This window comes from Dendrobium catenatum, unplaced genomic scaffold (assembly GCF_001605985.2).
Source record: "Dendrobium catenatum unplaced genomic scaffold, ASM160598v2 fragScaff_scaffold_1557, whole genome shotgun sequence".
NCBI classification, from domain to species: Eukaryota; Viridiplantae; Streptophyta; class Magnoliopsida; order Asparagales; family Orchidaceae; genus Dendrobium; species Dendrobium catenatum.
In genome coordinates, this window is record NW_021320019.1 from 7444929 (window position 1) to 7457982 (window position 13054).

The window sequence follows — 13054 nt, forward strand, 5'->3', positions numbered from 1 at the left end:
AAATACCCAAATCATATTTTTAAGTTAAAAAAGGCATTATATGGATTGAAACAGGCACCTAGGGCTTGGTATGAGAGATTGAGCACTTTCCTACTTGAAAGATCTTTTGAAAAAGGAAGTGTGGATACAACTCTCTTCTTAAAGAAATTTAGAAAGAAAATACTCATTGTTCAAATTTATGTGGATGATATCATCTTTGGATCTATTGTTCAGAGTGATGGTGAAATAGATGGGGATATTATCAGCAGAATTCAAGTTGGATGGTTGAAGTGGAGGAATGCATCGGGCTTGTTATGTGATAGAAATGTACCCCTCAAACTTAAGGGAAAATTCTATAAGATGGTAGTGAGGCCTGCAATGCTTTATGGTGCCGAATGTTGGCTATTAAAAGAGAAGCATAATACTAAGTTAAGTGTGACAGAGATGAGGATGCTCAGGTGGATGAGTGGCTTTACCCTTAGAGATAAGATACGAAATGAGCATATACGTGAAAAGGTTGGAGTAGCTCCAGTAGAAGATAAGATTAGAGAGAGTCGCCTTAGATGGTTTGGTCACATAAAACGGCGGCCTTCCGATGACCCGGTTAGGAGAGTAGAGGTATTAGATTTGACTTATGTTAAGAAAGGTAGGGGTAGACCTTAAAAGACTTGGTTAGAAAATATTAGGAATGACATTTCTTTATTAGATTTAAACGAGAGTTTGACTTTTAATAGGACACAATGGAGAAAAATGATTCATGTAGCCGACCCCACGTAGTGGGATAAAGGCTTGATGTTGTTGTTGTTGTCAAAACTCGCCAGTTCTCAATCAACACATTTAATCTCGATTTTTAAAATACAGACCATTTTATCCTTATGCAAATCGTCCACGTGTCCCTCACATTTCCTCTTTGCTATGGCCCTCCATCTTCCGCACTTTAATCACCATATATATATATATATAGTATGTATGTTCATGTATATATTAAATTTTAGAAAAAATATACATATGAGTCTGTCAATTTAATCTAGGCCCAGATTGAGCCAAAATTTTGGCTCGGCTCATCTGGCTTGATTTGAGCCAAAAATCAATTAAATCTTTGAGTGTTTTCTATATTTGAGCTGAAATTGCAACCCTATTTATGGCCTTGCCTTACAGAGTTCTCAAAATAAATTTTCAATGTAAAGGGCCTTAAGGCTAATGTAATACTTTGCAAATTATTATATTAAACTTTATGCATGTAATTATATTTCTTAATATGGGTAATTAAGAACATGTATACATTTTTTACTTTACTCTCATATGTAGGTTTGAAGATTATTAGGTTATTGATCATATTAACTCTACCCACTATAATAGTGGATTAGGTTAGAAGATTGTTAGGTTAGTTACCTTGTTAACTTGAACCTACCATTTGTACAGGATTAAATATGAAGATTGGGATTGGCCATGCTGCCATATAAGTAATGTGGTATTGGAAATTTTCCTTTAAATGAATTTTCATTGAAAAATGCCTCGAAATTCATATGCAAATGCATTTATAAATAGTTTAGTTAAATTTGATGTCGAATATTCTATCTTTGGTTTGTGATAAGAAAGAGTTCAGTTCGATTTAGGGTGGGTCATTTGTAATCTTTCTTTTGATGCATAAGACAATTTTCAAATATTTAACTTTTCATAGCTCCACTTTTTTGTACAGGGAGGATAGGGCTGAACATTGAACTTATGGCCCAACCCCCTTATAGGCTACGTAGGCCACTCGAGTTTTCTCTTCTTTTGTGATTTGGACCCTCATTGAGATGGATGCCTTCTCAATTCCAACCTTGGCATTTGGAGAGTGGAAGCTGGAGTGAATCTTATATTTTTCTCAATGTTTGCACCGTTTTTTATAAATTTTCAAAAACTTTAGTGGATGATTTCTATTTTCTTAGCAAAATAAGAATGGCTTGCAGACCTTAATATTAGTTTGAGCCGCTTCCAGAATGTTCAAAATATTGTTTGAAATTTTCAAAAAATTCTATATTCTTTTCTATTATTTGTTAGGGAATTTCTTGAAATTTTCTTTTTTATTTTCTCTTTTTAATTCTCTTTTTTTTTATTAAAAAACATCTTCAAATATGAGGAACATTTCGTGCACTAGACTTGCTTGAGTGTGCGCATGCACTTAATGCAGTTATGATATTTGAGTTAGAAAATAATTCAGCGTACTCTTCTTGGGAGTGATCAACTTTCTCCATTTGCTAACACCAATATTTTGGGCTAATTGCTCATCAAAGGAATGGGGTTCCTTGTTATTAACAATAGTAGTAGCATAACAATAAGGAAAGAGTAATTTTAATTATCATTACTTTCAATAGGTTCTTTTATGTGCTTCACTATACTTTACAAAGTTCTTGATTAAAAGTTTTCACCTCCATCAAAAACTTAGCCTTTGTGCTATGGTGCGCTATTTATTGGTGACATGTATGTGCTCATAAAAGGAAGTGGACTCATTATTAGTAGCAATAACAACAAAATAATGAGTAATGGTGATTAATAACAATCCCAATCACCATTACTTTCCAAATGAATCTTATTTTCTTTGAACTTCAATTGAATGCTCTTGATTAAGAGATCTTACCTTCATCTTCAACAATTTGTTTTCTTTTTAAATTTGTATCATGAGCACTAAACTTTCAGGGGCTCATGTCATGAGGATTTGGGAAAGAAGGAGAAGAAGGCTTAGCAATAGCATAATTTACATTTGCTAATTTACAATGTAATAACTCAGTCGTATTATGTTTAAAAGTTTTATCAATATAGACTAAGCAAAAATCACAATTTATGTGCTTTCCTTCCTTCGATGATAACTTATTAGGAATGCTATCATTAGCAAAAATTCTTAATTCAAAATTTCATTTATTTGTCATTTGAGAAATATACATCGAACTCTTTTTCCTTTTAGGAACATATTAAACATGATTAATAGATAAAGATGACGCAATAATTAAATTAAACGATATTCTCTAATATTTTTGACAGGATAAAGTGAATGAATAATGATATTAATCAATTTATAACCAAAATAATTACGCAAAGTATCAAAGCAATCCTCATTAACTAATGAGATAATTCAAACAACAATAATCAATAATCAATAATCAATAATCCATCCATGCACAAAGCAACATCGGAACAAAGATATGAGAGGATAGAGTCCAATTACCATCGTTGTCTCCCCCATAATCTCTACTTGATGCAAGTTTTGATTAATTAAGCTTAATTTTGCAATCTTGTTTTGTATGGCCATACTTTCTATATTTATATCAAGTTCCAATGAATTTGATTTTTTTTTCTTTTGATTAGATGGACAAAACAGGCATGTATATGTATGTTAATCTACATTCAACGGACAAACCAAATCTTTATAACACTTATTTTCACATATTGAGAACTCGAATTAAGAATACCAAATTCATCAACATCCTAACTCTTTATCATCCTAGTTCGGTGATGTAATCTCGTTCTCCAAAAATTGGATCTTCTCCTAAATTAGTTTTAAATCAAGTGAAAATCAATCACCATAGGATTGAATTTCCATGAGTTGATAAATAATAGCCACGTAACCTTATTTTTATTGTATTGATTGAAATTATATTATGCTTGCAAAAATTTGATGTAAAAAACTTTGATGGTTGCTCTAATCTTCAGTAAAATTTGGTGTCTGGTCCCCTTAACCTTAGGTATCTCTTTTATCTCTTTTCACTGTCCTCTCTAACATTTCATCTCCCACTAGTTAAGCTTGACCAACTTCTTAAACCTAGTCTCCCACAATTCTAAGACCAATCTAACACCTCCCCAAAGTCTCATCTACATTCTCGCACAACTCCTACAACTTATTAACCCCAAGGTATCTAAGGTAAAAGCCTCATATAAGGAGACAATTTCCTGTTGGGTTAACCAATTTAAAATATGATTTAAATTGTGTTTGAGACATATGCTTAGAAGTGAACATTCATATAAGGCACACAAAAAATGCCTCAAGGTTTACGTTGTTTTGTCTTCAATGAGGTTTATGATTTTTTTGTCTGAGGTGTACACCTCCAAGCTTTATGCCTCGAGGTTTTTGAGGTGAACGCCTCAAATTAGTTAGTATAAATAAGTATTTAATTAATTATGTGAGAAAGTTAATGTTATGTGAGAAAAAATAACTTGTGATATTAAGAATCTTGTACAGTATGTGCTTAGATTATTGAAAGGAAATGCTTATAATAGTGAAAATGGTTGATGATAGAACCACAATGTGTAAGAAAAGATAAAAAATAAAAAACTTTATTATTAAAATGAGTTTAGATATAAAGACTCATAAAATTGAGAAAGATATAGAGTCGTTCGTAGGGAGTCTAAAAAGGTGATTTGCGATGCAAAAAATTTAGCTTTTAATGAGTTATATAATATATTATATATTAAAGATGACTAAAGATATGTATAAGGCCAAGCAAACAAAAATATGAAAAGTAAGGATCTAGTTTAATTGAGGTGCATCAAGAATGAATATTAAAAACTGCTTTCTTAGAAGACGATATTTAACATAGGTTGATGAGAGATTTCAATAAGTTTTGTAGTTAAGACTGTGAGAATATGATTGATTTTAGTGATCTTAGCATCCTAATTGAAAATAGAGTTTTTTATTTTTATTATTGTATTAGTCAAACCCAAGTTGAAGAAGCTTTGAAGAAAATGAAGTGTAGAAAAGTAGCAAGACTTAGGCTTTGTTTGGGACGACTTTCTTACTGCTTCTTAAAGCAGCTATTTAATTTAAAAAGTCTATTTGTTGTACTAAAAAGTTGTTTTAAGAAACAGTAAAAAAGTCATCCCAAACAAAGCCTTAATGATATTCCATTAGATATATGGAAATGTTTAGGAGATCAAGGAATTTCTAAGCTCACTAAGCTTTTTAATATTATTTTGAATGCTAAAAGAATGTAAGATGTGTGAAGGTGTGTGTTGATTCCTATTTTTAAGAATAAAGATGATGTACAAGAGTATGTGAATTATAAAGGAATTAAGATAATGTGTTATACATTAAAACTATGTTAGAGAGTAATTGAGCATAATAGGTTATGATGTGATTCTAATATTTCTCAAAATCAGTTTGGATTTATGTCTTATAGATCTACTTACTACGTAAGTTATACATTTATTGAGAGGTTTGATGGAGAAGTATAGAGAGACTAAGGAGGATTTACATATAATATTTATTAATTTAGATAAAGCACACAATAAAGTTTCAAGATAAGTGTTATGGATAATTTAAAAAAAAAGTGTTAAGAATGTTTATATTCAAGTCATTAAGGATATGTATACATGTGCTATTACTTGTGTTTAAACACGACATGGTTTGATCAAGTATTTTCCTATTTCAGTTGGATTATATAAAGGATCGACTTTAAGCCCATATCTTTTTGTTGTAGTCATGGATGTTCTTACTAGATGCAAGAGGATGTACCCTGGTATATGCTTTTTGTAATGATATTCTTCTTGTTAATAAGACTAGAGAGGGAGTTGAAGAAAAATTTGAATTATAGAGGTTAACCTTAAGAGTCTAAAGGTTTTCATTTGAGTAGATCTAAAACTGAATACATGGAGTGTAATTTTAGTAATAATAGATCTAGCGGGGTGATTGTGATTTGTGATATTGGGCAATGAGGTCATTAAAAAGAGTACACATTTTTAGATATCTTGTGTTTATTGCTCAAAATAATGAGGAAATTGATGGGGATATCATGAGTAGAATTCATGTTGGATGGTTGAAGTGGAGAAATGCATCGGGCCTATTGTGTGATAGAGAATTACCCCCTTAAACTTAAGTGAAAATCCTATGAGATGCTCATGAGAATTGCAATGTTTAGAGCATAGAATGTGGACCATTAAAAGGAAGTAAAAAACAAGTTGAGTGTTATAGAGATAAGGATGTTCAAGTGGATGAGTGGCTTTAGACTTAGAGATAGAATGTAAAATGAGTGTATTCGTGACAAGGTTGGAGTACCTTCAATGGTAGATAAGATTAGTGAGAGTTGCCTTAGATGGTTTGGTCACATAAAACGTCGGCCTTTTGATGACATGGTTAACATAGTAGATGTATTAGATTTGACCCAAGTAAGAAAGGTATAGGTAGACTTAAAAAGACTCGATTAGAAAGTATTTTACAAATGACATTTTTTTAGATTTAAATAAGAATTTAACTCTTGATAGAAGAATACAATAAAGAAAAATGATTGTAGTTGATCCCACATAGCGGAATAAAGGCTTGATGTTGTTGTGTCAAAATACCAATATAAATAAGAAATATTTAGTATTGTAGAGCTTCATGTTCTTGCATGGGCATTAGATCAACTTATTCCCAATGCTGCATGTTTGTTTATCCATCTTTCGATGCTCTTTATGCGTCATCCATACCAAGTCATCATCTTCAACGTTTAACCCACCTTTAGCATTTAAAATTTTATTCTCTCTTAAATCAAGGCAAGGCACTTGCATCTTATATATTAATAATGTTAAATAGCGTGTGATATAACCCATAAGTGATATTTATACAACAAGACATTAGAAAGCAAAATAACTCCTGGTATGTGCCTTATAGAAAACATAACATAACGCACATTGCGCCAGTTATTTTATTTTATTATTTGTCTAGTTTATTTTAGTTATTTTTGTTACACATTAATTTATTTTAGAGTTATTTATCTTATTTTTTCATGCTTAAAACTTTTAATGTAATTAGGGTTTCATTAGTACCCTATGATTCATGCATCCTCGTGATTCTGAACGGACTTTAATGTTACATTTTTATGCAATCCTCTTTGATACTTTTTAACGATGTTTGTGCTCTCCCTATTCTATCCATTTAAAAAATTATTTATGCTATTTTCTTCCTACAAATTTACATGCATTTTCTTGATTGTTGCACTTGGAATTTTTATTTGTTTTTTATATTTAATTTTACTTTATCTAATTTGGTTGATTGCTTGCAGCATTGTGTTATCCCTCTAAGTTTGTATATTGTTGTTTATATTGTTAAATTTATAGGACATTTGTATTATGTTGTGCTATTTTTTATTGACAAGTATGCTCCCCTTGTTTGGATTAATTATTCTATGCAGTCACCAGACGGCATCAAGAGACAAATGAGAGCATTCCATATCATTTTTTTTGTGTACCGTTGTTGTGTACCGGGTGATGTTTGTGCTCTCATTCGACTCCGAACTGTTCGGTGACCGCACAGAATAATTTCTCCCTTGCTTGATGTCTTATGGCTAGGGGCTTGCCTAAACACAGCTTAATAATGATGCCCGCTCGAGAGGTGTGAGAAGCATTTGCCTCACTTGCCTCATACACGCACATACTAGGCACATAGTCCAACTCTCCCTTAACAATGGTGGGATGTGGGCACTTGAAATTATAGCCAAATTCCTCTTCTAATATGACTGGAAATTATCCCAAGCTAAAAATTTTCCATTCTTTCGTCTTTACCTTTATTTTAGTATATATATATTAGAAGTTCCATTGTTCAATGCTAACCATGGTATCAAATCTCCAGGTACCAATTTCCCTGTAGGTCCATGGAAAGATCTCCAACATGCTTGCGCTGAGCATCCAAATCCTCTTGTCCTATAGCACTTTGCATGATATATCAATTAGGACTTGGATGCAGATTTAGGGAATGAAGCCATTGGTCCGGGAGCATTTGTTTTATATTTATGTAACATAATTTATGGTGAATGATTCATGAAAAATTTCAGCTCGGTTACTTATATATTTTTTATCCAATTCTTTCCGGTTACATAATGGTATGTAGCGTTATGTAATCTCTGCTGTATGTTTTTGTTAGCTAACATCAAACTTTTTGCAGCATTTCATCCGCAGCTTATAGCTTTCAGCACAGCTAGAATTTTTTCCAGAAACTTTGTCAATCTTGGCTTTAACAGTCTACATACGAATTTGTTTAGTTGGTTGAATCTGAACTTCATATGCTGTGGATGAAGATTTTGTTTGGGATAGTGTTTTTTATTGTTTTGTTTTTCGGGCTATAATCATAGTTTTATTTGTCATTATTTTTTCACTATATTTTAATATTTTTTTTATATTAATGGTGAAATAGATGGGGATATTATCAGCAGAGTTCAAGTTGAATGGTTAAAGTGAAGGAATGCATCAGGCTTGTTATGTGATAGAAATGTATCCCTCAAATTTAAGGGAAAATTCTATAAGATGGTAGTGAGGCCTGCAATGCTTTATGGTGCCGAAGGTTGGTCGTTAAAAGAGAAGCATAATATTAAGTTAAGTGTGGCAGAGATGAGGATGCTCAGGTGGATGAGTGGCTTTACCTTTAGAGATAGGATACAAAATGAGCATATAGCTTAGAAGATAAGATTAGAGAGAGTCACCTTAGATTGTTTGGTCACATGAAAAGGCGGCCTTCCGATGACCTGGTTAGGAGAGTAGAGGTATTAGATTTGACTTGTGTTAAGAAAAGTAGGGGTAGACCTAAAAAGACTTGGTTAGAAAATATTAGGAATGACCTTTCTTTATTAGATTTAAACGAGAATTTGATTTTTAATAGGACACAATGGAGAAAAAGAATTCATGTAGCCGACCCTATGTAGTGGGATAAAGGCTTGATGTTGTTGTTGTAGGAACCTACTTTCTATAGCAACTTTAAAAAAAAATTATTTTTTCCATAACAATTTTGCAATCAAATTTATAAAAAGCTTCGGTCGTTCTAAATGGATCCGAAGTTATTTCTCACTACTATTTAAAGAGTAGTCTAGTGATAGATAATTAGCCATTTAATTACAAGGCTGCTTATAAATGTTAGTTTTTGTTATGTTATGTCTTCTAATGTTCTATGTGTAATAGCTAAAATTTTTAATTATCGAGATATTATTCATCTCGGCCTAAGAGTCTCACGGTTTTGTTTTGTTGGTGTGATTTTTCAGTAAGTCATCCATTTCATAATTATTCTGGGATGAGCATGCTTAATTGCGGGGTTTTTTTAATAAATTTTAATTATTATACAAAAAAGTACTACAATGTTTAAGAGTTTAGTTTCTTTTATTTAAGGGGTTTCACATTGCGGGTAATGAGGTTGAATTTTTTTTTTTTTTTCATGCATTGAAGAAATTATTAGAATGGTGGACTTATTTTGTAGATTCTTCCGTTTGGCAAACATTGTTTGAAATCATTTTGTTATTGTTGCTTAACATTGTTCGATTCAAAATAGTCATCTTTATTCTTGTAAGTATGGAAATTGTGTTACTTATTGAAAGTTATGGAGCAATATAGTAAATATTGTTGCAAAATTTTCAGTGGGTCGGCATAATATTTTATGGGTCTTCATTAATAATAATTTTACTAATAATTATGACATGTATTCTATTAATTTGGAGCCTCATTAATTATCTGAATTAGGTGATTTTGAACATTTATATTTGGCTAAAATGTGAAACAAATATTATTTAATTATTATTTAATTATTTTAAATAATTAAGTCACATTACTTATCCTTTTGGAGCGTATTTTATAAGAGTAAGAAAGAAACCCCAACTTACTTTAAGTGTAGAGGTTTGATCATTATAATTTTTATGTCCATTAAATAAAAAATGGAAGAAAATAAAAATACAAAAATAAAAAGGGCAAGAAAGCATTAAAGGTTACTTGGGTGAATTAGATAATGAAGGAACCACCACTGAATCTTCTGATTAAGGCTTCGTTTGGGACAACTTTCTTCCTACTTCTTAAAGCAGTTTTCTAGTATAAAATTTTTAATTTTTATACTAAAAAGTTACTTTATGAAGCAGTAAGAAAGCCATCTCAAACGAATTCTAAGAAAATCCAAAAGATATTCTTGTTGGCTGTAAATGACCCCTCCAATGAGATATATGATGATATGACCTATGATGAGTTAGATGATTTGTTATTCAAGTTGAATGGAATTTTAGTTAGCTTGAAGAAGAAATAGTGTGTACTCAAAAATGTGCATGCCAACTTAGATTTTCTATTTTTTAAAAAAATTTAAAATGAGTTACAATGTGCTAGAAAAGAAAATAAAATAAATGCTTATCAACCAAAGCATCCTTATGTGTAAGATTAACTAGAAAAAAAAAACTCATTTTAAAGCTAAGGTTGAATGCTTTCATAGTTTAAGTCATACAAAAATATAGTGCAAGTGTATCTCATGCTTCACTTAATAGTATAAGGGTTTCACATTTTAAAGCATATGCATACAAACATCTTGGGTGCATAACTTATGGAAGCTTGAGACACATTTTTAGAAATTATAACTTTAGTGTTACACATAGAACATCAAAGAATATTTGGATACATAGGATCACACTTGGATAGGTTAATCCATTCATCTTAATTATTTCATCAATGGACCCAAAGCAACTTGGGTTCACAAACTAATGAGTTAAAAACTAAAATGGATTTGATAATCATCTCTAAGTCTTCAAATCCATGAATTTAAAATTCTAAAGATGAAATTGCCAAAATCACGCTAGAAAGTGCATTTGTGAGTTTATTTTCTAAGTCAGGCTTATATTTTACAAAAAAAAAAAGTGAAATCCTAAAGGTATTTTATTTGTTTTGAATGCTTGCAACTTAAATGTCTATGGGATTCATAAATTTTAAAAAATGATAATCATTATTAAGGATGAGTTCCCTATGCAGTAGATAATATATCTAATGCCTTAAAGTTTAAATAATGGCATAAAATTCTTTATCGAAAGTAGATTATTTTTGCTTGGCATCTTTTAGGTTCCCATTAGAAGGCTACAAGATGGTTCTCTTGATTGAAAACTCCTCCTAAACCAATACTAGAAGCATCACATATGACCTCAAATGTCTTTTTAAAACCTAAAAATTTAAGGATCGGAGGCTAGATCATATGGACTTTGATTTATTTCATGGCTTTTTAGGTGAAAGAATTCCAAATAAACTTATCTTTCTTAATGATGTTAGTTTTTTGAGCTACAACGATACTATAATTTTGGATAAACCTTCTATAAAAGGTGGCTAAGCCTTGAAAACTATGGACATCTGTGAAGCTCTTAGGAACCAGCTAATAAAAAAGGACTTTAATTTTGGTAGGATCTACCTTCAAGCCATCAACAGTAAAAATGAACATAAGAAAAGTGACTTTAAGTTGGTGAAAGAAGTCTTTTTTTTTATTGATATAAATCTTTGTATGAGTATAGATCTTAGTATTGAGTAGAAAGCTCAATAAATCTTAGTATGAGTATCAGAGTTCAATTTATAATTCATTATTAAAATTAATAGAATAAGAGTTATTATTTATTCTACAGTTGGCATAATAGGTCACATATAAACATGTTATAGGAATGTCTATTTATTAATGCCTCCTTATAACTCCTAATTGCCACCTCTCTCCTTAGTTTAGTAAAGTTATTAATTCATGTAATTTAACATGACAATAATGCTACTATGCTCAAATGATGATACTTTCACTAAGGAAGAAATCCAAGCCTCCACCAATTAATGACAACATATACTCATCAAAGCATTTTTTTTTTTAAAGATGAAGTCACACGTTCATTAGTCGGCTTACATAAGTAGCCACAGACGCCAGTTGAATGGTCAACTTTGGCTACTTTTATTTATTTTTAGTATCGAGTTACATAATTCAATATTTAATGGTATCCACTTCAAATTTTTCCCTTTAAAATCCTACAAAATCTTAAATCTTATCTCTACTTTGTTTAGCCTTTAACCTAAAATTTAGTAAATCTTGAAATTGGGTGAATTTAAGAAACCTCCAAGTTTCACAAACTCTTCTTCTTTGCATGCTATTGCTCCTGTCGATGTCTTCCCTAATGAGCTACAATTATGACTTCCTAGCTTCTTTATATCTAAGGTCTCGAGAATTGGCGGAGAAAGACAAGGGATTCATATTTAATTAAAAATAATCAAATAAAATAAATTAATTAAAATTTATATTAATATTAATTAACCCAAAAATACTAATTTAAATATAAATTGATTAATTTAGATTAATTATATTTAATTATTTTTTATAACTAATTATAATTTATTAACAAAGATAAAATTGATATAAAAATTTTAATAATTAAATTATTAATATCCAATCAAACAAATTACACACACATGCACTCAAATATAAGTTATTATTTAATTAGCTTAGTAAATATCTAATTTATTATTAGTTAAGATGTTTAATTAGGTTACATATTATTTTATCAATTTAATATAGGTTCATACAAGTAAAGTAAATGCAATAAATATTTGAATCTAATATATCATAAAAAATTTATCTCGACCAGGCATGAATCTCGAGGTAAATTCGAGCTTGAAACTTCCAAAATTAAATTCGGGACCATTCGAACTCTGATTTAAGGAAACTTATAGTCGAACTAAACTTCTCGAAAAAACGAACCCAATGACACTAAATTCAACTCAATCTGAGCCCAAGTGAGTCAAAATCAAGGACCCTAAGCATATTTAGATTGTTCAAACCATAAATTAGATGACCAAATTATCACCAAATGTGACAAGCTTATAATCGAATCGAGCGGCTCGATAAGCCAAATCCAACGAGCCCAAGATTGTCAGATTCTGGCACTACTAAGACACTCAAATACTTGATAAATGGTTTATTATCAAGGTAGTTGATATCAGCCGTCCATTGGAAACACTCCCAACTTGCATTTGATTTTCTCCATATTTACTAGTCATGACATTCCCAAAAAATTATAAATAACCCCTCATTCTTCACATGAAGGGGGACGAAGCAAGGAAGGAAGGGAAAGAAAAGGAAGAATGAAAAGAAATCTTATACCTCTCATTCCACAAAGCTCCTCCTCGGCCACCACCCGGTCACCGATCGTCGCCAAACTTTGACAGGACTTCTATCAGGGCACCAACTGTTATCAGACTTTCGCCCGACCACCTCCCAACAACCGACTGTCACCATGCTACGATCTTTTTCGACCTTCCTCACCCGCCAACTACGGTCCTTCCCACCACTGTACCTAACTACAATCTTTTTACTCTTCGC

The 13054-nt window shown here is 31.2% G+C and overlaps 1 long non-coding RNA gene across 1 annotated transcript in view; it reads left to right on the plus strand.

The window, feature by feature from the left end:
- Window positions 1-7976, plus strand: part of LOC110112976 — a 13688-nt gene extending 5712 nt beyond the window's left edge. The window contains exon 2 of the long non-coding RNA XR_002305104.2: window positions 7559-7976. This is a non-coding gene — a long non-coding RNA (uncharacterized LOC110112976). The remainder of the gene's footprint in view (window positions 1-7558) is intronic.
- The last annotated feature ends 5078 nt before the right edge of the window (window positions 7977-13054 follow it).